This window comes from Haliotis rufescens, unplaced genomic scaffold, assembly GCF_023055435.1.
Source record: "Haliotis rufescens isolate VD_foot unplaced genomic scaffold, xgHalRufe1.0.p SCAF_4, whole genome shotgun sequence".
Taxonomy (NCBI): Eukaryota; Metazoa; Mollusca; class Gastropoda; order Lepetellida; family Haliotidae; genus Haliotis; species Haliotis rufescens.
Window position 1 is genome coordinate 13,217,192 of NW_025964112.1, and position 27,285 is coordinate 13,244,476.

The 27,285-nt window shown below is 37.7% G+C and overlaps 1 protein-coding gene across 12 annotated transcripts in view; it reads left to right on the top strand.

The window, feature by feature from the left end:
* LOC124111374 (sodium bicarbonate cotransporter 3-like) overlaps positions 1 to 27,285 on the top strand; it is a 152,546-nt gene that overhangs the window by 48,120 nt on the left and 77,141 nt on the right. The window contains exon 1 of one of the 12 annotated variants that reach the window (XM_046471054.2): positions 5,909 to 5,997. The exons of 10 other annotated variants lie outside the window; for them this stretch is intronic. The gene's annotated coding sequence lies outside the window, so the exon portion shown is untranslated. Of the gene's footprint in view, positions 1 to 5,908; positions 5,998 to 8,493; positions 8,518 to 27,285 lie in introns of those variants that run through there. One more of the 12 variants, XM_046471055.2, reaches the window with a different exon arrangement.

Genomic DNA, 27,285 nt, shown 5'->3' on the forward strand with positions numbered 1-27,285 from the left:
TTTTTCAATGAAATTTTAGTGTAATACATATTTTCTCATATGAAATATATTAATATTTACAATGACTGTGAAGTGGTCCTTGTCATAAACTGAATGTGAAGAATGAAATATGTAATGGTCCTATGATCAATATATTTAAAATTAAGCCTTAGGCAAATCCTTTGAGTCTACTAAGGCCAGAATCTTCTGCAGAAATGTTTTCAATAGATTTTGTTCAGAACATAAAGATGTTTATAGACAAATTATATGAAACCAACAAAATTGTGGCTGGTAGATAATTTCTAATGTTGAATCAGTTGCTTCACTTTGTGCATCTTTGCATTCCGAGGTTACAACACTGAAAAAGTAGAACACAAACATGCCTTCGTGTTCTGTCATTATTTCTAGCCTGTTTGGGTTTTAAAAAACTCAAATATTAGGCAGTATACCTTTCTTAATATGTTTCATGCAAAGTGTTTGTTTAATCATTTTTTTGATGATTTTGAAAGTCATTGCTAAGGTACTTGTTGATGACTTTGAAAGTCTTTGCTAAAAGTACATTACTTTGCACTGACCTTGACCTTGGCAAAAGACACACATGCTGTGTGTCCAGAGAGTAGGTATGGCCTTGAACACTTATCATTCATTCAGTTTACTCATGTTTGAAGTAAGGGGTCCTGTACTCCTCTTTTGTGGTATTTTGATGTAGGGACCTCCTCTATTTTCTATTTTTAACATTAGTGTTGTGACAAGCACCCCTTGATTTCCTTGCTTCATTTTGAACACTGCATATTACATGGTCATCGCATGACAGATATTGTTGCCTTCAAAACAGATGGTAATCATATTTTATGGAAAACAAAGATTCTGGGGGTTTAATGTGTAATTTGAAAATGAAGTATGATGTGTCTTGTTAATAAGGTTCATGACGGGGATTCTACATAACTTTGCCAATCTTTATCTTAATGGGAAAACGACAGGTGACTTTGCTTGTTGATAGTTCAGGCATACCAGATGTCCACAGCAACTCAAGGTAGGTGGGTGGTAGGCACACTTGAGTGTCAAGAATGAGTTTAATTAATAATATAATAATATGATAATGTCAATGTCAGGTAAGGTTTAACATGTTTAATGGATATAAGTTATGAGACTGTTATATGTGGTAACAAATATACTTGTATTTCTTTGTTTATCAAAATTTGGACTTTAATGTTCATATTGAACAGATCTTTGCACGAACACATAAAACTGACCCAATTTCTTTATCACATAATCAAAAATATTTACCATATTAAGTTTTGAATGTCAAATACATATTTAAAACTTACCATCAAAATTATGATGTTTGATTTTTGTAAATAATAATTATTAAAGTGGTCATCAGGAAACATGTGACTTCCCCAATATTTGATGGGTAGCTCAGTCTGGGGAATGTTTCCTGTCTCACAGTAGTCCTACTGGTTCTCCCTTTGTCCTGGGAGTTTTGTTGTGTGTTTCTAACACTAGCAGGTGTTAGATTATCAGTGGCCTGCTTACAGATAAGGCAGGGACAAAGCTTTTTGTCAGTGCAGTTTTGTAAAGATGATCTCCTGGTCACGGGAATTTATTTAGCTGTTGGTTCTTAAGAACCAGCATGGGTGTAAAAGTATAATCTCTGCTTTCCCCAAAGGAATTGAGGTGAAAGAAAATGTTTCACTGAAATAAATATTTTTTTTTTAACAATTTGAGAAAGATTTTCTTAATATTTTAGAAATTTATTCTCAAATCTACACAGGTTTGGTGGTGTCTTTTGATTTGTGTACCTATGTCTTTATGTGATTGTGTTTTTTTGTGTGCACTCATTCTTTGAATAATAATATGTAAGCCAAAAATAACAAATTTACACTCTTCTGAAGGAGACATATTATTGGTCTGATTGTTTTGAAGTTGAGTGCCTGACATTTCCTCTCACAACTCATTAAAACTTGTATCTAAAATTGGTTACTTTTCACAATTTATTATTCTTTGGTGTATGTTATTTTTATGGATGAACTTCTTTTTGTGGATGTCCAAATGAAGCAAGAATCCTTTCCAGACATTAAAACCCCACCAACCAAGAGTATCAACTTTCCCAACACAAAGCCCACGGATGTGGTTGGCAGTGTAGTACATTGATCATGATAGCCTATTTCTTGGGGATGATAACCTTTTTTGTGATGAAGACAAGAATAGAAAAGTATTGATCTGACTGAGGATATGATCTGATGGAAGAAAACATGCAAACTACTCTCCTAAAAGCAAATATTCTGTGGTAATAAAATTTGTGTGTCCTTGTACTTTACACCATGATTGAGTGTCCTCCCTTTGACCTCCCTTTGTTGCCAGTGTGTTACTTTTTGACAAGACATGAAGGACAAATAGATGTTCCTCGACATAAAGATGTTCATGACCCAATTATGTGATCCGACACAAAAATGTTCTGAGACACAATGACTTGACCTGACACAACAATGCTCCCTGACACAATGACTCTCCACACAAAAATGTGATCTGACACAATGATCCTCAACACAAAGATGTGACCTGACATCATGATTGTCTTTGACACAAAGATGTTCCTTGACACAAAGATGTTACCTGACACAATGATCCTCGACATCAAGATGTGACCTGTCATAAAGATGTTACCTGACACAATGATCCTCGACACAAAGATGTGACCTGACACGAAGATGTTACCTGACACAAAGATGTGACCTGACACGAAGATGTGACCTGACACAAAGATGTGACCTGACACAAAGATGTGACCTGACACAAAGATGTGACCTGACAGAAAGATGTGACCTGACACAAAGATATTACCTGACACAATGATGTGACCTGACACAAAGATGTGACCTGACACAAAGATGTGACCTGACAGAAAGATGTTACCTGACAGAAAGATGTGACCTGACACGAAGATGTGACCTGACAGAAAGATGTTACCTGACAGAAAGATGTGACCTGACACAAAGATGTGACCTGACACAAAGATGTGACCTGACAGAAAGATGTTACCTGACAGAAAGATGTGACCTGACACGAAGATGTGACCTGACACAAAGATGTGACCTGACAGAAAGATGTGACCTGACACAAAGATGTGACCTGACACGAAGATGTGACCTGACAGAAAGATGTGACCTGACACAATGATCCTCGATACAAAGATGTCACCTGACACAAAGATGTTACCTGACACAAAGATGTTACCTGACACAATGATCCTCGACACAAAGATGTTACCTGACACAAAACTATTAATCGACACACAGATGTGACCTGACACAAAGATGTGACCTGACACAAAGATGTGACCTGACACAAAGATGTTACCTGACAGAAAGATGTGACCTGACACAAAGATGTTACCTGACACAAAGATGTGACCTGACACAAAGATGTTACCTGACACAAAGATGTGACCTGACACGAAGATGTGACCTGACACAAAGATGTTACCTGACAGAAAGATGTGACCTGACACAAAGATGTGACCTGACAGAAAGATGTGACCTGACACAATGATCCTCGATACAAAGATGTCACCTGACACAAAGATGTGACCTGACACAAAGATGTTACCTGACACAAAGATGTTACCTGACACAATGATCCTCGACACAAAGATGTTACCTGACACAAAACTATTAATCGACACACAGATGTGACCTGACACAAAGTTGTGTGACATGACAGAATAATGTGACCCGACACTTTGATACAAAGATGTGATCAGGGTTAGAACTTAACATTATCCCGCTAGCCTTGGGATGAATTCACTTAATCATTGACTTTATATTCCATGACTAACAATACCTTTGTTTGTATTGGATGGCTTTTTAGTGTAAGACAGTAGTGTCCCGAGGTTCAGTAGGTTTTGGGGTTTTAAATCTTAATTGAACATAAGGATTATGACACGACCCCCAAGTTTCATTATTTTCATAAAAACTGCTTTCCCTATCAGCATTCATAGTTTTTTGGTTATGAACATAAACATACACAAATATTGATTTCGTTTTATCGATTGATCTTGAAATAGACAGTTGAGCTGTTAAGTGCAATGTTGTAGATGCTGGTTGCACAGTATGTGTGAAATACCAGGATTTGGGAAATATTTTAATCAAGTCGATTAAGTAGGCTGCTGGTGAAGTTGCCCTTTCAGCATGGTGGGGTATTAGTGGTGTGGAATATGCACCATGAAATTAATTGCGTGTAACTTGAGAAATATTTTGCCATAAGAGAAATGGAAATGAAGACTGAGTTAGGTTCTAAGTGAGTTGTTGGAAGCTGAAAGAAGCACCATGATGCTCAACCTCTGCAGACCCAATCAGAAAATTGAATCGATGGTCCAACAATGTCTGTGATGTCTGGTCTTATAAGTATATACTCTTGGATTCTGACATAGAACCTGCCCCTAGTGTCACCTAGAGATCCTGGGATAGTACGTGTCCCTGCATGGATCTCGGGATAGAACTAGCCCCTAGTGTTGCCTAGAGATCCTGGGATAGTAGTTGTCCCTGCATTGATCACGGGATAGAACTAGCCCCTAGTGTTGCCTAGAGATCCTGGGATAGTATGTGTCCCTGCATGGATCTCGGGATAGAACTAGCCCCTAGTGTTGCCTAGAGATCCTGGGATAGTACGTGTCACTGCATGGATCTCGGGATAGAACTAGCCTCTAGTGTTGCCTAGAGATCCTGGGATAGTATGTGTCCCTGCATGGATCTCAGGATAGAACTAGCCCCTAGTGTTGCCTAGAGATCCTGGGATAGTATGTGTCCCTGCATGGATCTCGGGATAGAACTAGCCCCTAGTGTTGCCTAGAGATCCTGGGATAGTAGTTGTCCCTGCATGGATCTCGGGATAGAACTAGCCCCTAGTGTTGCCTAGAGATCCTGGGATAGTACGTGTCCCTGCATGGATCTCGGGATAGAACTAGCCCCTAGTGTTGCCTAGAGATCCTGGGATAGTACGTGTCCCTGCATGAATCTCGGGATAGAACTAGCCCTGGTTATCCTCAGGTAAACAGTGCAGGAACTGTTCCAGTAGGAGGTAAGGCGGAACTGTTGCATTGTTATATGTGAGAATGTTACTCTGTAATGCATGATTAAGCTAAATAGATTTGGTGTTAGTTAAGATTTCTTTCAACTAAATAGATATATTTAATTCTATGTGGTACAGCCGAATTCTTAGTCTACATTATTGTGAGTGATTTGCAGTATACATAGTAAACAAACGCAATGTGATGTTTCTCAATCTGTTTGCACCTTTGACATTAAGCAAGCACTTTTTCAATAATTTAAAGTGATTTTCCTCGCACTGTCTGCAAATGAGCATGATGGGATTCCAGATTAAAATATTGCAAATATCATTGAATGTCAAATATTATGAGAGTATTTCAATCGACATTTTGAGTGACGGTGACTGTCATTTTAAGAAAATGTTAAGGTTTAAATGTTAGTTTAGGTACATTTTGATGGGAGCTAATTTTTTGTTTTGACAGGTTAACGTTAGGATAAAGTCCATACACTATGCAGGGCTGTATTTAGTAAACTTTATTCTTGGACCAGGTGCATGTTGATATGAAAACCTAGTTGCACCAGACAAAAGCAGGTGCCACCCTGGTCCCATAAAAGGCTGTGTCATGCTTTTTGATACAGATAGCATAGGAACATGTGCACATAATCTTGAAGTACCCGTTGATGATGTTGATAAATATCAGGTGGCAGTTATCAGTGATAGCTTACACTGGTGCATGTTAAATGTAACTAAATCGAGCCCTGACTATGTATACAGTTTATTCAGGTTCAAGGCAAGGAAAGTTGACAAAGGCTGTCCTTTATGCAGTGATTGTGAAAACACTTATCAGTAGGAGGAAAGTAACTTATCAAATATGTTGATACCTCTGACTCTAATATTTTTTATCTGTGTTTTCACTGCAGTGGTTGTTTATGATGGTGGCAAGTAGATTGCTAGTCTATGCAGAGCAAGGTTAGACATTAATTTATTTTTTCATTAGTCCTCATCCTGTGGGGTTGTGGGTTAGAATTAGTCCCCAGCAATATGTACTGGTTGTAAAAGGCGACCAAATGGATTGGGTGCTTACACTCATTGACTTCGATGATTTTGTAGCATCATACCCCAATGTCATGGATCATTGCTCACAATATCGATTACTGGATTGTCTGGTCCAGTCCTGATAATTTACAGGCCGCTGTCATAGCTGGAATACTGCTGAGTGCAGCATTAAACAGCAAAGTCCTCAAAAAAGGTTCTCATTTACTTTTGGTTAGCCTAATGGTTAAAACGAATGCTCGTTATTCAAAATACATGGGTTCAAGTCAATCCTTGAGTACAACGTGTGAAGCTCATTTTGTCTGGTGTCCGTGCTCACTCTACCCACACACCCACTCACTCACTCACTCACTCTCCCCACCCAACCCACTCACTCACTCACTCACTCACTCACTCACTCACTCTACCCACCCACTCACTCACCCACCAACCCACCCACCCACTCACTCTACCTTTTCTTGGCTTGTTTTGTTCACTGAAGATCATGTAAACAAACATGGTCCTCAAAATAAAGTTACATTAAATAATTATAATTCTGTACAAGAATCCTTGATTCTTAAGGAACTGAAAAGTTGAGTAGAATAGACTTCTAGAACTAAGAAAGGGATGAAAGTGAAATAAATGTGGCTGTTATATAAAATAAATTCTGGAGGAGAGACGTAAATTTCCGTAAGAGAGACTACAACAGAGTCATGTCAGTTTGTGCCAACAGTGTCAGTGATTCAAACATGTCTGGGTAGCACAGATTCCTACAGTTGTGATCATTGGTCTGTCTGAACCTTGCCCAATGTTGATGGAAACTGTATCTTACATGGCACACTGATCTACTTATCTAACTTCTGTGCACTGCCACCTTTTACACATGTCACATAGTCTTTACCATTCTCCCCAGCCTTGACACACTGTCCTCCACAGAAACACCTGTGTTTTTCAGGGTTATGATGTTCGCCTAGAAATTACGAGATTAACAGTGATGGGGGCAGGTTGTTACATCAGTGGGGATATATAAACTTCTCACCCCACCCTTATCCTGTCTGTGGTTTCTGGCACCGACAGACTCAGGGTTGTGGTTAAATGTCAGCTATTTCTACCGAAAGAAGATCTATATTCTTTCCGTCCTCTACACGTGTACTAATGTTGGGTCACCCCAGATTGTTCTTCCCAAACAATTACTACCAGTTCCAGTACTGTAGAATAACCAGCAATCCATGATTTATGAAATCCTTGGCAATCAATATTGGCTTGATAGACGGGCAGTTTATTGAGTTCAGCCCACAGGCAAACTTGACTCGCGTATTTCCCTTGAAGATGCTAGTGGGATACTTACTTCATTACTATGGGGCTGGTGGAGTGTGGCAAATGTCTGATACTCAAGTATGTGTTTGAATGTGGATGTTTCTGTCCTACGCTGTTCTGACATCATCTTAAGCATTGTCCTAGATTCAATGATAGAATTTGTTGCAGGAATTGTGTCAGTCTATCATAGAAATTGACCAGAACTTGTGAGAACTGGTTGTAAATTCTTTAACTGTAGAGTTGGCTGGCATGTTTGGATCATCGTGATATGAAGGTATGATATTTTGTGCAGTATTAAGGATGAAAACTTTGGATTATGTATATTTTGCCTGTTTGAGAATTCATGTTGCACAGCTAGCATATTGTGTAACAATTGTGTGTATGGTACATCGTTTGTTTTCAATATTTTATCCAATAATAACCAGTCTTTTCTAAACATGCCATACACATTCATATGATTTATTGTTATTTGATTAGTCTTGAACTTGCCCATGATTTTACATTTAGGATTCTGATTGATTTCCGAGGGTTGTATGTGTTGTATGACTATATGCTTATACAAACAAGAAAAACAACCACAAGCTGTTACACACTTCACATTCATGTAGTTGTAACTGCTTGTTGAATGTGCAAATGTAAATAGTACCTGTTGAATTTGGAGATCAAAAGTATATTTGAGATGAATTTGAGACTTTGAATGATGCAAATACCACAAACAATAACAAAGATGTTTCGGACAGTGTGGAGTACTTTCCATTATCTAATTACGTCAGTCTTCTTTTTCCGAATGAGAGAAACACAACGGTGAATCAATTACTGGCAACTCTACCAGGTTAGGTGAATCTCTGCCTCAACACCATGTTACCTTCAAGTGACCTTGACAGCAAAGTCACTACAACACTCACGTCTGCTTAGAGAACATGGACTTAGCAAAGCCCCTAATGAAGATTCTCACTGTCAGTTCTGTCTCTCACTCGTGTGTAAATACAGTGTGTCGTCAGCATGGCAAACTCTAACCTGATAAGGTGTGTGTTGTGTGTGTGTGATCAGTCGGATTCGGCTACCAGGGGGCATTAACCCTTCTACTGCTAAAACATGCCAAGATCAGGACCATCCTACATAGGTATTTTCCAATAACAGGTACTTGAACCCTTTGCTATTGCTAACATTTTTTGGGTTTCCATAACAACATTAACCCTTCTTCTGCAGTGACACTTAGGGTCAGTCTAAGTTAATAACCTAATTGATTTTGTATAATGTTATGATCATCCATTTGTGTGTGATAATTCTTGTTTTACAAGATTGCAACCTGTTTGTTATCTCTGTTGGGGCTAGTAGACATTCTTCTTGAGCGGTGTCTAGACAAGGTAATGTTAACTCTTTTGCTTTTGATAATTGGCATTGTTCAAAGAATATCATTTCACCTACTGCCATATATTGCAGAAAAAGGTTAGGCTACCCTGTTAACATGGTTAAACGAGTGGCCTGTTTGCTGTGCAGAGTTGCATGCCTCGGATCTGGATCTGATAGTCCGAAGTAAGACATGTTAGAATCCTAGATTCAACCCTGATTGTGATCTGTCAGTATCATGGACATCCTTCAACCCTGATGTGTGGTACATGTTTGACATCACTCCAAGCTTTCCTCCCACATCAAGCTGACAATGTGATATGACTGTAACTCTGGTCAAACCTATGTTATACCAAACTCTTGTCCCTATGACCTGCAGCTCTCCCTGCTTTCTGAAACATGAAGCTGTGATCTATGATCTATGATCACTCACACTAACAGTCTTCAGGGAATTTGCTAGATACAACTGCCATAAGGACACTTTCCATTATTTGAGCAAATAATGATAGGATTTTGTTCTATGTCAGTACCAAATTTGAATAAAATCTTTGGGACATCTATGACCATTGGCATTATCCTAGAAAACGAACATATATGAATCCCTAATCTATCTCAATATGTACATCAGGGCTAGAAATTCACTATTTTGCAACCAATGATTAAAGGAAGAATTTCATTTCTATGGTAACAAAATGTCCACATGAAAGATAATCTTATTTCATATTTTGTCCAGTCTTGAAGTCCCCAAGGTCACAGAATATTGATTTTTTTCCCTTAAGAACAAGACCCTCTTGACATTCAGGCTGTGTAGGAGTTGCAAACTGAAATTAACTACCTGATTTTTAAGTAGCAATATGTATTGTTAGGTGGCTTCTTTGCTTGATGTTACCATTGAGGCAGTAATAAATTAATTATTTGATTTTCATACCTTGCATTCACTACCAAAATACGCCACCTCACACTGTTATGTTGTATCCAAGTACTGCGAAATGAGGAAAATCAATACAGTCTATCGCCGTGTATAAGGCAAGTGTTTTGTCTTACCAAGAATTAGGGGGATCGCTCTGTACACAGGGTAGAAGAGTTTTGATGTTTTTTTTCCCCCAACACAAAGACATTACCGTGAGCACATGACACTGGAAATAGCATGTCAGCAAATCCGTACTGAAGTATGCAAAATAATCATGTAATTACTTTGTCTGGTTGTAAAAAATGTGCATTGTATATCTGGAATTATGCCATACTTTGACTAGTTAAAGTCATTTTTGTTGTCGTTTGGCTATTATATGGAAATATCCAGTTTTCATGATCGCGAACACGGGATCATCGATGGTGATTGGTGTGTGTGATAACTTCGTATTCTTTCTTTACTTGATGAAATACGCCATATTTGTAGTCCTACCAAATGTTAACATCAATCAACAGTAAATGTACAAGATGCCTTAACAGTTTATTGAAAAACAATGCCTCCGGCCATTTAGAAATATGGATGAAATTCTAATACTTCATTTATTGTGGCCTACGTTCTGTCATTCAGCCAGGATACTGTAGACCTGTTTATGAGTTGATCCCTGCTTACATTGTCCATAGCTGTAACAAAGTTCTGCCTCATGTTGACTTGTGTGGTGTTTTAGCTGAGGTGCAGTGTCATGTAAACTAAGGCTGACATTGATTGGGAATTTCAGTATCACTCAAGTGACTGAAGCTGTCATGATATACCATGGAAAGTTGCAAACAGTATTTCAAGATCTTCAGCAACCCATGCTTGCCGTAAAAGGTGACTATGCGTGTTGTAAAAGGCGACTAACGGGATCTGGTGGTCAGGCTCGCTGACTTGGTTGATGCATGTCATCAATCCCAATTGCGTGGATCGATGATCATGATATCAATCACTGGATTGTCTGGCCCAGACTCGATTATTTACAGACCGCCGTCATATAGCTGGAATATTGCTGAGTGCCGCATTAAACAACAAACCAACCAATCAAGATGCACAATCGATTGTAGATGCGTTGTTATATGTTATCAAATTCATACTTTTCCATTAGTAGCCTATTTTGCAAAACAAATACTTGAAGGAAAGTTGGCCTGAGTTTAACAAATATTCATGTTGTCTTGTTTACATCTGCATCAACACTCTTGCTTCATGTATTTGTATGTTGGTTTACTGCTGCCTTTGCTATGTTAAAGCCATATAATGGCTGCCTGTAAATAATCGAATAGACCAGACAAAGAATTGATGGATATTTTGATCAACGCTCCATTCTGTTTGGAATGATGACATGCAGTCAAGCACCTGATCATCCAATCCCCAAAGTTGAGTCTGACCAGCATAGGTTGCTGGGAACTTGTTCTAACTTCGAATCATGATGGGCCGCTATTGATAGGTAATCAAGAAACTTGATGTATTGATATATTGGTCAGAGGTAGACACTTTGATGCAATCTAATGGTGCTCACTAGTCTACAATGCATATGACCGCCTCCGTGGTCTAGTGTGAGAGTGTCCGCCCAGAGAGCAGAAGGTTCGGTGTACAATTCCCGGCCGTGTAATACGTGGTACTTGTTGTAAAGGGGCTAAAACAAGGGCTGGTCGGCTCGGAGTCAGTATACTGTGTCTGAGTTGGGTATTCATGTTAAACTGTGGCATGGTATCTCAGTGGGCTAGCACTATAAATTGGCATTAGTCCAGACTAGTACAAGCACACGTGCATGCACGTCGCTATATAAGTGCAATAATCTTGGACGAGACGTTAAACCCCATTGTGCCTTACCTACAATGCATGTCTGCCTTGTGGTTTATCTATCATTTACACAACAAATTTTGGAGAAAAGTACTAGGCATTTAAAAAAAATAAAATTACCTGGTCTCTAACAAGTGGCCATTGCAGGTATTTCAATTTTCAATCAGCCCCAATATAAATTGCTACCAGATTTATTTGGAGTTCAATCAAGTCAATTTATCACTGATAAGTATTAGATATTAAACCTGTGAGTGTACCACCTTGAATGACCCAAGCCCTGTTATCCTGCTACAGAGAGATCTCGTGCTATTAATCTTGTGTTGAGGATGTCACAAATATCAAGCACATGTTATCTGTGCACAATGCTTCAAGGAATGTCTTTAGAATAAGGGGCTACTTTAACTGCCCTTCATACAGAGGTGAGTTCTGTACAATACTTCTCATGATGTCATACAAATTAAAGCACTTCCTGAATTTAAGAGGTTATTCAACTACAGGAAAAGGTGCCATCTTCCTCAAGCAAAGTAGACAATGTCTATGTAACCGTCAGCCAGTGTGTTAGGATTGTAACAATAGTTGAAATTTCAAATAAATTTTGGTTCAAACGTTAATTCTAATTGTTCATTAAATCTATCCACAATTACAAACTCATCATTAATATTCAACCAATCAGAGTGAGTGAGTGAGTATGGTTTAACGCTGCTTTTAGCAATATTCCAGCGATATCACGGCGGGGGACACCTTAAATGGGCTTCACACATTGTACCCATGTCGGGAATCGAACCCGGGTCTTTGGCGTGATGAGCGAACGCTTTAACCACTAGGCTACCCGACCGCCCCTCAACCAATCAGATATTTAAGGAATACCAATTTGAAAAATGGATGTTATATCTGGGAAATACACAATATTTTATTTACTTTATCAGTTTGATCAGTTGGAGCAATCAAATTGTTGTCAGTGATTGAGGATGAAATCCAAGTTGCTTCCAAGTCATGATACAAGGATAGAAATTTTGCAAGATGACACATGATTCAAAACAAAAGCAGAACTTTTGATATTACATATAATATTACGACCACTTAGTCAACAAGGAAGGATTGTATTTTATGGGAGAGATGACATTATTTGTTCATAGCCCCGAGATAAAGGAGGTATTATTTACTGTGTAATTTCATTTGGGTGTAACTAGACACTGGCTAATACATGTGAAGAGCTACTCATGTGACTGAAGTCTTTGGTAGGCATTTAGAAGTTAGAAGGACATGAATACATGACCCTTTTTATGGATAGCAACTTCTTTTTGTTTTTGTCCCCACATTTATTCATGTGACTTGTGGAGATCATCAATTAGCTTTACTGAGCATAGTTTGTTTTTCCTTATATCAACATATTATATTCAATATGTTATATTCAATAGATCACTATCAATTTTATCAGTTCTCATTGACATGAAACATGATTTCTGGACGTTTTTGTAATATTTGATATTCAGACTATTTTTCAAAATGACGGTGATTGACATATCAGTCAAGCTAAAACTGCAAATGATCTTCAGATGGATCGCTTGAAAAGTATCCAAAGATGACATGTAAAAAATATAATAATAAAGACACTACTGGGATTCATTTCTTTGAATGATTGATCAAAGAGTTGATCTTCTTTGGAGGGTTATTTGTTATTGAAACATTTTCAATTTTATTCAAAATTGGTGAGATTTGGTGTTTTGTGGCATCAGTAAACCAAATAATTTGTAATAAATATTCTTGATTATTAATCCAAACTTCATTTTGGTGCAAGAAACCCAAAGAGGATGTATGTATTGCAGCCTAAAGTACTGTGCAGCATCAGGTTTTCTGGAGCTGGCTGTTGCACTGTATTAACCCAACTTGTTCTGCAGTTCTCAGACCCTGCTAACATAGAGCAGGGGTGATATAACATTTATTGCATGGTAAGTAGTAATTTTATGAACATATAAGTGGCATTAGCAACATAATCCCTTATGCTTAAATGTTGATAGTTATATTGCTCATGCACAAGAAGACCAGTAGGATATTGCCATGGTGTATGGAAGCATTCACTCACAGACTGTTGGACAGTGTTATTATTTAAGAATTGACCTTCACTTTGTGTGAGTTCATTGGAGTATGAACCTTCATAGAGTGAGGGCCAAACTGTATGAACGTCAACCGTTGAGAAACCATCCACCACACAGCAAAACAAATTTTTTGGACCTCCTTATATACAAGCATTCCTTTGTTTAATATATATTTACATTGTATTAAATCTGTTGATGTATCGTTTAATGAATTTTATTAAAGCAAGATGTTTTGCCAAGTCTCCAGTATAGCAAGATGAATTGTGACTTGCTTTCAATTATATACATTCCTCACTTAGGACTTGGAGTGCCCCTCTATTGCAATAGATTAGATTTATTGTGTTCTTGCTGGAACTGTTAACGCATTTCATCACGGTCTGAAAGATTCTTTTGAGGTGTAATCATGTATGGCGTGGAGGTTTTGTCTACAGGCTCTTACATGATCCGTGTTCACCAAGTAGAAACCTGGTTAACTTATCTGGAAATGCGGTTACCTTGCAGTGATATCAAAATGGAAATAGAAATCATTGATTTTACAATGGATCTGAAACTTCAGTAGTACATTTCATACAAGTGAGTATTTCTGTAGAAACTGGAAAGTAGTTTTTCCTCATCTCAGCATGTATTCTGTCTGCTATATACAGAGATAGTGGGATTGGTCAGAAGGAAGTGTACCCACTCAGCATGAATTACACAATAGTTTTATTCCAAAGATTTTAACTGTTCAGGTAGCCCTAATGTTAAAGTTGAGGAGTTTTGGCATCCCTGGATTCCAAAGATTTTAACTGTATACATCTCCCTATTGTTAAAAGTTTAAGATTTTTGGGATCCCACCTAAACTTCAAACACAGTATATATATATACAAAGTTTAGGTGTTTCCTGTATCCCTGTGGCTACAAATTGCCATACAACAAGATTTAGACTCTCTCACAATATCGTGGTGAGGTAGCTTTGCACTTAGGGCATTCCTGTGTGACATGATCAACCTGGTTGAATTCTCCTGATTACTGCCAATATGTAGCCATGTCTATATCCCAATGTGGCAGGGTGGCCAAATAGTCCAAGAGTTAGTCCCTTAGCTGATCCAGGATCCACTTCCAAATCTTTGTTCTTCCAAATCCAAAGATTTGCCCTGATAATGTTTCTGGGTTTGCCATCACTATACACGTGATGGTGCTTTTGGATCAAAAGACTTACCGTATTCAACGTAATAAGCGCCCAGGGCGCTCTCAAAATTAGAAATAGGAGGCCTTATTAGAATATTAGTTTGAGTTGAAAGATCGTAAATTTCGTGGTTTATGCTAACAGCCTAAAGTGTTTACATACGACAAATATATTTTTCAAGAATTTAATTGCCCATAATTAAGGGTGATATAACACACGAGTGCGTATTATACCCGAATAAATAAGCCTTGTGTACATTGATCAATCGGAAGGGGTGCTGATTGGGATTGTTCACTAGCCAATATATTAGCAAATATTGCCGTGGGCGCTTATTAGAGCGGGGCGCTTGTTACGTCGAATACGGTACCCTGATTATTTTGCTAAGTTTGTCATCACCATAGACATGCCGTCCTTTGAACTGAAATATTGTTCAAAGTGGCAGAAAACCCAATGAAGTCGCTTAATACGTCACTGTGACGAAAAAAGATATGAAACATGATTCACTTTTTTTTTTCACTTCCTTATTCACACCTCAGCCCACAAGTTTAACAGCAGCTGAAGCCAGAGCATCATTAGAAAGAGTAGATGTGGCGTGCAAGGTATGATTTGTACCGGTGATCACTTCAAGTGCGCATGAACTGATAAATTTATTGGAAGATGACTACGATAACTGTATCAACACAGGTTTCTGTAAAGTCAGCATTGTCAAGTAGGTATTGTAAACACGGGTTTGTCAACATCAGTCTATTTGTTCATAATCAACATTTTATCACAGCTGTATGAAGTTTTCCTTATCAAATGTTCATGAATATGATCAATCATGCAAGCCCTGTCCTATGTCAAGAAGGATGACATCTCACCATGTTTCATTTTGGTGATGTTTAGAACGGGCGTATCAGAATGAATCAGCTGTACACAGCGATACTGATTAGTAATTGGGTTAACATACAGAGATAGATATGGTCAATAATGGCAGAAATACATTTATGTGCTATCTGTCATTTGTTTTTATGTACCCAGTCACATTTGGACCTTTGTCTAGTGATAGCGTCCACCTGGAGAGCAGAATGTCCGTGATTCGATCCTCGGCCGCATCATACCAAAAGAGATTATAAAAGATTATACCCTGTCTGGCGCTCAGCATTAAAGGGCTAAAACAAGGACTGGTCGGCTAAGAGTCAGTGTACTGTGTCTGATTTGGGTATTCATGTTAAACTGTGGCATGGTATCTCAGTGTGCAAGCACCATCAATCGGCATCAGTACAAGCAGACACACACACACACACACACACACACACACACACACACACACACACACACACACACACACACACACACACACACACACACACACACACACACTGCTATATAAGTGCAATAATCATGGATGCAACATTAAACCCAATTTCACCTCACCTAGTCACATTGGCATATAATAAACAAAAAGAGTTAGTGATCATGAATATTTTTGGGGATACTTTTGGGTAGTGAAAACAGCACACAGTTTCATAATAATATCCCCCAAAATATTCATGTTCCCTAACTTGTTTTGTTCAGTATATTAACAAGAAAGTTTCCTCATTATTGTAGGCTTTTTAAAACGTTTAATTAATTTGAAAATCAGCACATGGATATGTAACTTTAAATATGTTTGTTCAGTATAGTATTATGATACAACTCAAAAACATATTCTTCTGTCAACCCAACAAAGAAGATAACTCACTTATTTCACCTTGTTAGCTATTTGTGATGTCATGAACAATTATTGTTCTCAACATTGAAGCAATTGTCATGTTTCAACTGCCCAGACAGCAATTAGGAATCTGCAGATATCGGAAGGAAAGTGGTTACATTTGATCTTTCTTCTCTTAATATATGGTTAATATATATTTAATAATCCCTTCATGAGTTGAACAATATCTGCATTTCATAGGTTTTGAATTGATATTTCAATGGAAATTGCTATCGAATGGTTCCACAATGCCCTGTGATTAGTCTGGAGCTTATATACTTGGTACTGTAGTTGTGACACATTTCAAGAGCAGTCTGTAGTGTCCTTGACATTCACCTCTCATCCTAACATAGTCAGACGTGATAGGAATTCCACTCTGCTTGCCTTGCTATTCCAGAAGGAGCATTGTTTATGGATGATCAGCGTTATCACTTCTGCTCCCATTTCAACTATGTAACCAAAATCTGTCATGAAGAGTAACAGTTACTGTCAGGAAAATAGCATCTATTTATGTGCTTATCCGTCTGCAAACAATGCTGTTCTCTTGGCAACACATTCTCACTCCATGTTGAGATATTCCTGACAACTGTTCATTTGTATGTAAAGAGCTTGGAAAACCACATGTTTGAGTAATGTCTACATTGCATTGCTAACACATCTGTTTGTACAGGTATAGCCACTTGCACAATGTGTGTTACATGGCTGTAGACTGTAGTCAGATTAACCCTTAAGCTGCTGGAGAAGGAAAATAATAAACTATTAAAGGAAAATGCCGTGTTTTTATTTCAGTATTTGACGAAATAATAACTTATAGCACACTGTTAATAATAGAAAAGTTCAACTCACATGAGGCAGATTGCTTTTGATGAGTGGGCAAGTGCTTGAGTGGGCTTGAGTTATTTCTTTTTCGCATTTTAGATCTAGTCCTAAAGGGCTTTGTGGAATTGTCATATTGAATAATGATTCCTAATATTTTTTACAAGCACATGATACGTATTGAATTATTTGATTTACACTTTTTTAAATTAAGGTGGGTTGTTATTGGTTGCCTAGCGGTAGAAACAAACCTTTTTAGTCCACTAGTCCTTATAATGACAACATATAGCAAAGCCCTTAAAACTGGCAAATTTCTACTCATCCTTATGATACCTTAACTATTGGGCAGTTTGACAAAGACTGCAGGAATTGTGCCTTTATCATATAATGGGTAGGTTTCTCGGCAGGATAAAGCCAACGGATAAAAACGATATCAGTTGGGGTCATATGCAGATAGAGATGCAAATATCAAAGGTCAAGTAGGGACTACTTTCAGTCTTAATAAACAAACATGGCGTCGCCCTCGTCACTCGGCGATCGAGTCAGAATTAACCATTGGGAATCTGGATAAACTACAGGGATAATTGCTATCATTATCAAAAGAACAGTCTAATATACTGAAAATCAGTGTTTAACTGTGGCGTAGATAAGGCATTTTATAAGTTTTGGCAACTTTGGAGATATAAATTTCGAAACAATTTTGCGACGGCACAAGGCCTAGCCAAGCAGAATCAGTAGCCATTATCTGTGCTTGTGGACCTCTGCGGCTTGAAACCTTCTCCACAAATTAAAATAGTTGGATTTAGCCGAAATATATTTGAATTGTTACCTTGTTTCGTTTTGTCGCTGTGTGTCAGGACAGGACAGACCGACTGTCAACAACGTCTGACCGTGGCCGTGACGTCTCATAGACTAGGGTTAGAGTAGCTGCCCTTTGACAAAGGGCAGTTACTCTAGCGGACAGACCGATGGATTGCCGGGAAAGGCAATTAAAAACAATTGTTGTTTTGCGTTTATGTTGCTTCGCCACTGTATAAGAAATAGATTTCAGTTGGAACTATATTGGCTACTGTCACTGTCCGACTGACACATCACTTACTCTCTGACGTAATAAATATTAATGCGCGCATTCCAGGAAAACTCGCAATGTTTCGGTAATGTTTGTGAGAGAGTGAAAGCGATTTTGAAGTACAGAATTAAAGAATGACATTATATGATAAAGAGGTTATCAAGCTTGTGTGTTTGGGTATGGTAAATATCCTGGATTAGGAATAAACACTATGTGTTTAGCTCGCCAAGGCTCGCTAAATACAATGTTTCTTCCTAATGCAGGATATTTACCATCCCCAAACACACTCACGTGATAACCTCTATATATCTAACACTGTAGCCACTATAGCTTTCAATCTAGGGAACTCCTCAATCAGTAACCTTAAACATCAGGGGACAAGGCCCCTTGACTTCTTATTTTGAACGCTGGTGACATATTCATTATTCTTATGAGTTGATGGCATCATATACAACTCAAAACAAGTTAAGGACAGTTCATTTTACTATAGTTAATCTGTCATGCCACAACAGATGAACTATGGTAATATGAAAGAATCCGATGGTCCTTAACATCTTTTGAGCAGTATAGATCAATTGTCCGTGAAAGTGAGCTATAAATCAATGAAATGCAGTAATTATGGCATTATGGATTTTGAAGGGGAAAAAGATACAACAATAATGTCTGAGAAAGAAATCAAACAAACTTGCAGTGTTCAATTGGACACATCATAATCTTGCCAGACAGTTGAGCCATCACTCATTTGAACACAATTTTTTAAGTCAAGATTACTGGCTCTGCCCTCATGAAGTACAGCAAGCACATCCTGGGGACCCAATACTCCAGTAAATCTTGAGGGCGTTGAAATGCCTGTCTTATTATCATTGTTGAAATTTATCCGATGATCACTCGATAAATGGATATTTGTCAGGGATGCAGTGTCAATGAAGAAAATAAGGTTTTTAAGGTGTGAATCAGTTCCTTGAATCATCTGTCATGAAGAGGTTTGTTTTACAAGGATTTTACATTTATGCCAAGATTGGATTTACCTTGAGGGAATACCAACATTTCCAGTCAGCCTTTCTTCTTCAAAGCTAATATTGCTTGTGAGTTTTATTATTACACCCAACCATGCAATTCCCTCTTCTACTTCATCAGATGCATGGGAAAAAGGAAATCCAGTGTGCATTTGTTCATGTTAAAAACCTACATTTAGGCATGTAACATTTCTATCACCAAGGTATTGGGGGTTAATCTTTACATTAAATACAATGGTGAAAAGTTTTTAAGGACTCAAGGACCTCTCCAACTTTCTTACTCTATCTCCAATATTACTGTCTCGAGGACAGTGTTGAGATGCATCCAGTAGGGCCTCTTGTCACTACATTGACAAATAACGCGGGTAATTAGTTTTGTTTTAAAAAATGAAGAAGGGATTTGTGCTTTGAGCGAGTGACTATTATCAGTTATATCACGGCTCGTCAGCTTGATGTAGGAAGAAAGCCAGACATGATGGATAAACCCACTTTGGTTAAACCCACGACCATGGATATGGTGCTGACAAACCTTGAAACATGATTGCTCCAAACCAGGATTTAAACCCAGGATCATAGGTTTCTGATGTGCCCACTGGTTTTACACTGCTTTTAGCTAGATTCAAGCGATATCACAGTGAGGGACACTAGATCTAGGCTTCACACATTGTACCCATGTGTACCAGATTTAATTATGGTAATTACATCATAACCTAAACAATTTAAATTTTTGTTAGACTATGGGACTGGTACCAGTTTCTTTGATGATGTCAGAAAGTAAAGTTCAGTTGACTGAGATTCTGTATCATCTATGTTTTTCTTACTCTAGTTTTTATGTCTCCAATGCTGAGCTTGAGATCAAATGTTCATTTTTAGCCGCCAGATACATTATTGTGAAGTGAGAGATTAATAAGTCTGAGATAAAGACCAGCTTTCAAAATAGCCCCATGCTTTGATACTCCAGTCTAGGCATAGATATTCCTGTCTTGGTGTAATTTGATTATTCTGTTGCAAGTCATCAAAAATAAATGCTGGAATTATTGTTTAGATTCCTGCTGAAAAGGCAGCAAGGCCATGGTGTGTGTGTTGTCATCACCTGTCCGAATGATACACATTGATGTATCAAGATCAGTGATGGGGGATGACAGCATCTATAAAACAAACACAGACTCCATTCCGGTGGTGCCATTAAGAAGATACTCTTAGACGCGACTTACCAAATCTAGTCACTAGAATTCCATCAATACATAGGGTTATTAGTAAAATGGTATAGAGCCCCATGCTTGGGAGTATTGATTTGATTAGCGAGTCGACCGTCTAATGACCAGTCAGGGTGGGTGGTAATGTAGATGGCTGGCTGTTATGTCTGAGTATGGAAACTACAAGACTGATATGGCCCAGCCTAATACTATTCAGGTCACTATGTCTGCATGGCAGTAACTTTAAGGACTTTCAAATGACTTACACAATGTCTGAAATAGTTCCCTTACATCCAATCTTAGCATGTTAACATTTGTTAATTGTTTAAGAGTCTGTAAGGTAGCCAAGCTGTTGCAACTATACTCTTCATGCTAAAAGCTTGGGTCCTAGTCCTATCCTGGGTGTGATGTGTCAAACCCATTCTTGGTGTCCCTATCATTACACTGTGAGTGTTTTGAAAGGCATTCATTAGGAAGAGGAAAATAAATTTGATTTAATTATTCAATTTGTCAGATAAGGGTATGAATACATTTTTGGTTTGATTGAATGATAAAATAAGGAATGTATGTCATCATTGATTGTATATATCTGAAAGGTATTTAGCTCATATCTCTGAACATTGTGACAGAGATATATGTTAAATATATGATGCTGTTAAATTTTGTCTCTATTCCTGTCTTTGATGTTCCCGAATAACTGTACAGGAACATTTATCTTCATTAACATACAAAATTATGCTGCTGTGTAATCAGAAATTACAGAATATCTGTCCCATGAGAAATTATGATGTTAAGTACCTAACTTAAAGGCAAAAGCTTTGACAGTGTTTAATTGATACATATGTTCATTACTTCCTAACCACACACAGTGGTATTGATCGACATGTTTTAATTAGTTTCTTTTGGTTTCAACTTTTAACCAGGCCATTTCAGAAACCATTTTAATTGAAATGGATTTGTTTCTGCCATTCATTTGTTCCGGTAGACTTCATTTAGAGTCAATTTAACTTACCCAGTAATGACGTGGCTCAGTAACATTTTCTCTGGGGCCATATTATTCCTGGAGAGGATTTAGTTCTGTTAGAATAAGGTTTGTTTCAGAAATCTTTTTAGATCATGATTCATGTTCATTATTTCCGGATGTGAAGTGGGGTGGTGCTTAGGAAAGGTTGTTGTTTAGTTGAGTGTCTGTCCATCTGTCCATCTGTTCACAAATGTACATTTAGTAGGATAAGCCATCCCAACATAATGGTAAGAAATACACTTCCAGTTTAGAAATTAAGATTATGTGGTCATATGTGACAGTTTTATAGCCCTTGTTATCACCCGCAATGCAGTTTGCAGGGGTATTCAAATGGACACTGTCCTTCCATGCAAGACGTTTCCAGAGCAGAGCATGAAAACTGTACAACTCTTCAACAAACCTGCCACATAAGAGGGCCTATTAGTGAACTTGTGCCTTTTGATCTGTTGATAATTTGGGATGTTAAATTATTTTTGTTTCGCATTTCATTGGCTACAACTTTGACAAAGGCTGGAAATGGCGGTAAGCTCGTTTCCGAAGCATATCTTGAAAACCATACAATATTTCTTCACCAAATTTGCCACATAGATAGGTGTAGTGGTGAACTGGTGCCTTTTGATTCTTTAGGATTTTGTACAAATTTAATTTTTTTTGTTTCCATGGCAACAAGTGTCATAAATTTATCCACAAGTATTTGCCAATGTGGGGGATATTGATGACTTTGTCTTCTTTGTTTTTTGTATATTGGACTTAGAAGCCATGTTGTTAGCAGTGGAACAAAGATAGACATAGTAATGCAAGATTGCAGGAGTTATGATGGTGATAGATGATTAGAGCGATGGCAGTGTTCCACATGATTTTGGTTTTGGTTTGTTTTTTTGTTTAACGCCGCACTCAGCAATATTCCAGCTATATGACAGCGGTCTGTAAATAATAGAGTCTGGACCAGACAATCCAGTGATTAATATCATGATCATCGATCCACGCAATTGGGATAGATGACATGCATCAACCAAGTCAGTGAGCCTCACCACCCGATCCCATTAGTCGCCTCTTACGACAAGCAAAGTCGCCTTTTACGGCAAGCATGGGTTGCTGAAGACCTATTCTACCGGGATCTTCACGGGTCATGTTCCACATGTGCTGCTTGGATTGGAATCTGTGGACCTTCTAAGTTATGACTGAGGTTATGACAAGTTCCCCAAACTTGCATGCTTAACTCTTTCAACACCGTAGGCCGGTTATCCGGCCAAGAAGCATCGAGTCCCCAGACACCGCAGGCCGGTTATCCGGCCAAGCCGTAGTCACGTCAAAATAGTACTATATTTTTATGGACCTACCTGTAATATCATTCATTTATTAAATCTATCACATTTCACAATGTCTGAAATACATATTCCATTTCAATTTTACATTTTTTATCGTTAAATTAAAAAATTATTCACTATTTCCCGCGATGTTATTGAAAATAAAATTCTCGGACACACATTTCGACAACGGGTCCACATCGAACATGTCAAAGAGGAAAATAAAGACGTTTTAAACAAATCTTTAAATATATTATACAAAGTAATATATAAAATCAACAAAAATATATCTAAAAGTAATCAAACTTACATCTAAGTTATTATTTTCATCTTTTCGTACGATCGCTTGTAATGTAAGTCAAATGACATCTCGGCTTTCGTCGCCTTGAATTCTCGGCTCGGACACGATGTTTAATGCAAAAATATATGCATGAAAAATCTTTGTCACAGCTCGTAACCTAGCACGATACATTCACGAAGTTCCATATTTTTAATATATATCGTGATTTCCTGCTCAAAACGTTCAGAATAACACGATTTAACAAAATCCTTTCGCAAACTTCTGTAATTTATCGATCACGAGCTTGGTATCACAGCTGTAATTTGATTGGCTGCCTTAGGTCACGTGCTCAAAATTGACCAATCACGAAACTTGTAGCAGATTTCAGCAAGAAAGCGTCATTAGAAACCAATTTTAATCCAATGAAATCGCTTGTTATAACTACGGAAAAAAAACAGTCGATGTTACGAGCGTGGAGATGAAGGAATAAGCTTTCCAGCGATGTGTCATATGCCATTCTTCGACGAACGTGTTATTCATACGAAACCTCGAAAACGGGGGTATTTCTTCATTTTACTGAGCGGACAGTCGCTGTTATCGGGAAATAGGTGATGACAGAGACTTTTTATAATTCTTTTTAAAATGATTTTCCAATAACGTAAACAATGAAAATAAAATAGAAATAGGTACGTGGATATTATGAAATCATATATTTGCCGAAAATCGTCAAGTTTTCGCTTCCTTGGTCCTTAATCTGGATGTTAACAACGTGTTAGCGTACATTTTTTATTTACAACGAATTTAATTAAGTTGTAAATGCATTATTTTAAATAATGTGAAAAACATAACTTTCATATTTATAAAGCATAGGATCAGACCTTTCAAATGGTGTATAACATGTAGTAGCAAATATATTTTACAAGCAGGTATTTTCTTTGATAAATGTTGGCTTCATCTGTCACACAAGAGTCTCTGGGAACTCGGTGTCCCAGCAGTAAACACTTCTGGTTGACTGGTGTTGAAAGAGCTAATTACAGGTACTATTTGCATAACTATTTGTTGTCTTGAGTATGGACATCATCATTACCAAATGTTTTCAGCAGGATAATGGTCAGATAATTAGGAATGCCCAATAACTTTATATGCATTTCAAGTATTTCTTTTTCCGATGCTGAGAATGTCGAAAATGAAATGTTATTCAATCATGCTACATCACCAAGCTGTTTTAGCTGGGGATGTAAAACTTTCATTCACGTTTGTTTATTGTCTTCTGTTTTATACAAACTTTTTTCATAATTATCAAAATTAAGAATAATTAAACAAACACCATCTTGTCAGTGATTTTGTTTCTTCTGAATTTTTTACTGTGCAGAGTGGTGTCCCTTGGGCATGCCAGAAACCTATGATTGTAGGTTCGAATCCCGGTTCGCCCCGATTATGTTTCTAGGTTTGACAGCACAATACCCGTGCTCGTGGGTTTCACTGAAGTGGTAAACGTCTGAGACCTGCATCACTTTGGGCTTTCCTCCCACATTATGCTGACACGCCTTGATATAACTAGAATACTGTTAAAAGCGGTGTTGAACCCAACTCACTCACCTACTTTAAAAGTTGGCATATCAGTAAACCAAGACAAGAAGGAATAAGGCCTTGTGTGCTATGTGCATGTAAGCTAAGAAAATCAGTTCAGCTGAAATTAAGATCTTCATGAAAAATATTTTTGTTTGCTGTACCCATGCTTTTACAAACACGTTGATCAACATATCGATTGTCACTGTCGTTTATAGTCTTGGAAAAATTTGTGTCAAAGAAGGGAGGTATTACGTTGCCAGTTTGAGAAGAATGTGAGGATAGAATAGCTTGAAACACCACATGGGATTGCCGTCGTACTTTGTGTAAAGGTTTGACATCCTTGAAGAATAAAAACATTTCAGAAAGATAGCAGCTGGGTTTAGGAAACCTATAGCCTTTGCTGATTCTCTGAGGAATGACAGAAATCATGGCAGAGATTATTTAAAAGGACTCTTCAACTTCAGTGCCCTGTAAGTGGAAGTGAAAATATTTTTTCTCTGTTTTTCAGTATGCAGGAAAAATGTGGAAATATTTTTTGGGTATGACAGCATGTCTCTATATCAGAGGGAACATTTTCAGCTAATACCAACAGCTTAGGTCACATGTCCGTAGAGATTCAGAGAAAGAACTGAAGAAATAGAATCAAATAAGCGCTTCCATTTGATGAAAATATTGATTTCATTCCTTGAAGTGTGTTTTTTAATTTAAAAAAGAAAATGTGTAAAACCATATATGTTACCATGGTGACACTAAAAATCAGAACACTCTGCATTTTTAACTGTTAGAACAATGTCCTAATCAAGCATATTAATTATAGGGTAGTTATTTTAACTTAAATTAAAGGCTATTTAGTCGCATAGAATGTACCAGGTATTCAAATTTGTGTCTTAAAAATGGTCAAGATTAATAACTATATGGTCAAACTAGTCAAATATTGACTGCAATTTGAGCAACTAGTTTGAAGCCTGAGCCTATTTTTTAGGTATACTTAAATAGCTGATAATAGTTCATATTTTTACACTAAAAGCTACTGAAATGATGCCAAGATACAATTTTGAGCATGTAGACTAAAAAATGTTTTCCTTTCCAAAATATTGGCAGATGCTAACAATGTTATTAACCAGGACACACTATAATTTGATTAAACTACAGTATGAAGTACAGGCATTAACTGACATCAATGAAAGGACAGGAGCATGGGTGTAAATGTCGTCTCAGGACTGCGGAAATTTTGTTGTGTAAAGTTGTGTCCCTTGGGGGTTTTGGGAACCTATGGTTATGGGTTTGATTCCCAGATAAACCCTGAATATACTTCTAAGTTTCAGCGCCATACCCATGCTCGTGGGTAAAAAGTGGTAAATGCATCAGTTTGAGTCTCCTTGCCACATTAAGCCACCACTCTGTGATACAACTGAAATACTGTTCAAAGTGGCGTTATACCAAACTCACTCACTGAATGAATTGACAAGGTCATATCTGTATAGTTAGTGTACAATTGTTGTTAGGGGGGAAAGTGACCTCCACAAATACATTACAGGCATATGTCTACAAGATGACTATTGCCAAAAGCCATAGTTTTCTTGTCCTTAGGCCATTGTAGGAGTTCATTTCAAAGTAACCACCAATAATGTAAGCATGTTGAAAGCTGGCATTATAAGACACCTGGATTTACCTGTCACACTGATTGACGAGGGGGGTACACCTGTGTGAAAACGGTTCATGTCTCATCCTAGTGGCATGGGAAGGAACCCTAGTTCAGCCTCCAGATGATGTAGTCCATGATGCTTGATATGCCAGTGTGTAGTTCGCCATTGATTTGCTTAGTCTAGACCGATGCTACTAGCAGTGTAATTGTCATTCCGCTTCAGAAGGAGAGTTTTACCTGCAGGTGAGGTGGGACATAATGATTTGTAATTGTGGGGAGGTTGCCTTATTGCTTTCCTGTGTGATAAGATTGGTGAGCTTGTGGTTCAAGGACCAACCGGCATGTAACTAACTGTAATGGCATATAGTTGTTCCTTCATTGCTAGACTGCATCATTTCAGTCAGATATTGTTGTTGTACGATAGCTGTCATAATGACTTATTATATGTAGTTCTGAAATTGGATTGATTGGTTCATTCATTAGTAAAGTTAAGGGCCTCGCTTTTTGATATATTTAAATCAATATTGTCAAACAGATAAAGGCAGAAGTATCAGTTATAACTCTGATTCCATAGGTCTATATTTTAGGAATGTCATGTATAAAAGTCTATAAATGGGATTATTTTGATACCGGGTAAGATACCATTTCTTTTGCTAAGACTATACATTTCCTTATGTGTGAAACTAAATATGGTTTTTTGCTAATGTATAATGACTTAAAACTGATTTAAACAATCAAGTTTCAATAGATCACCTGCTCAGGTGTGTGCTGACTTCTGTATCTTCTTGCGAGGATTTCAAATTCAAGAGGCATAGTCTTTTAGGGTGTTGCAATTTGCTGTGCAGAGTGGCATCCCTGCTCAAGAAAACTATCATCTCGGGTGCGAATACCAGATTT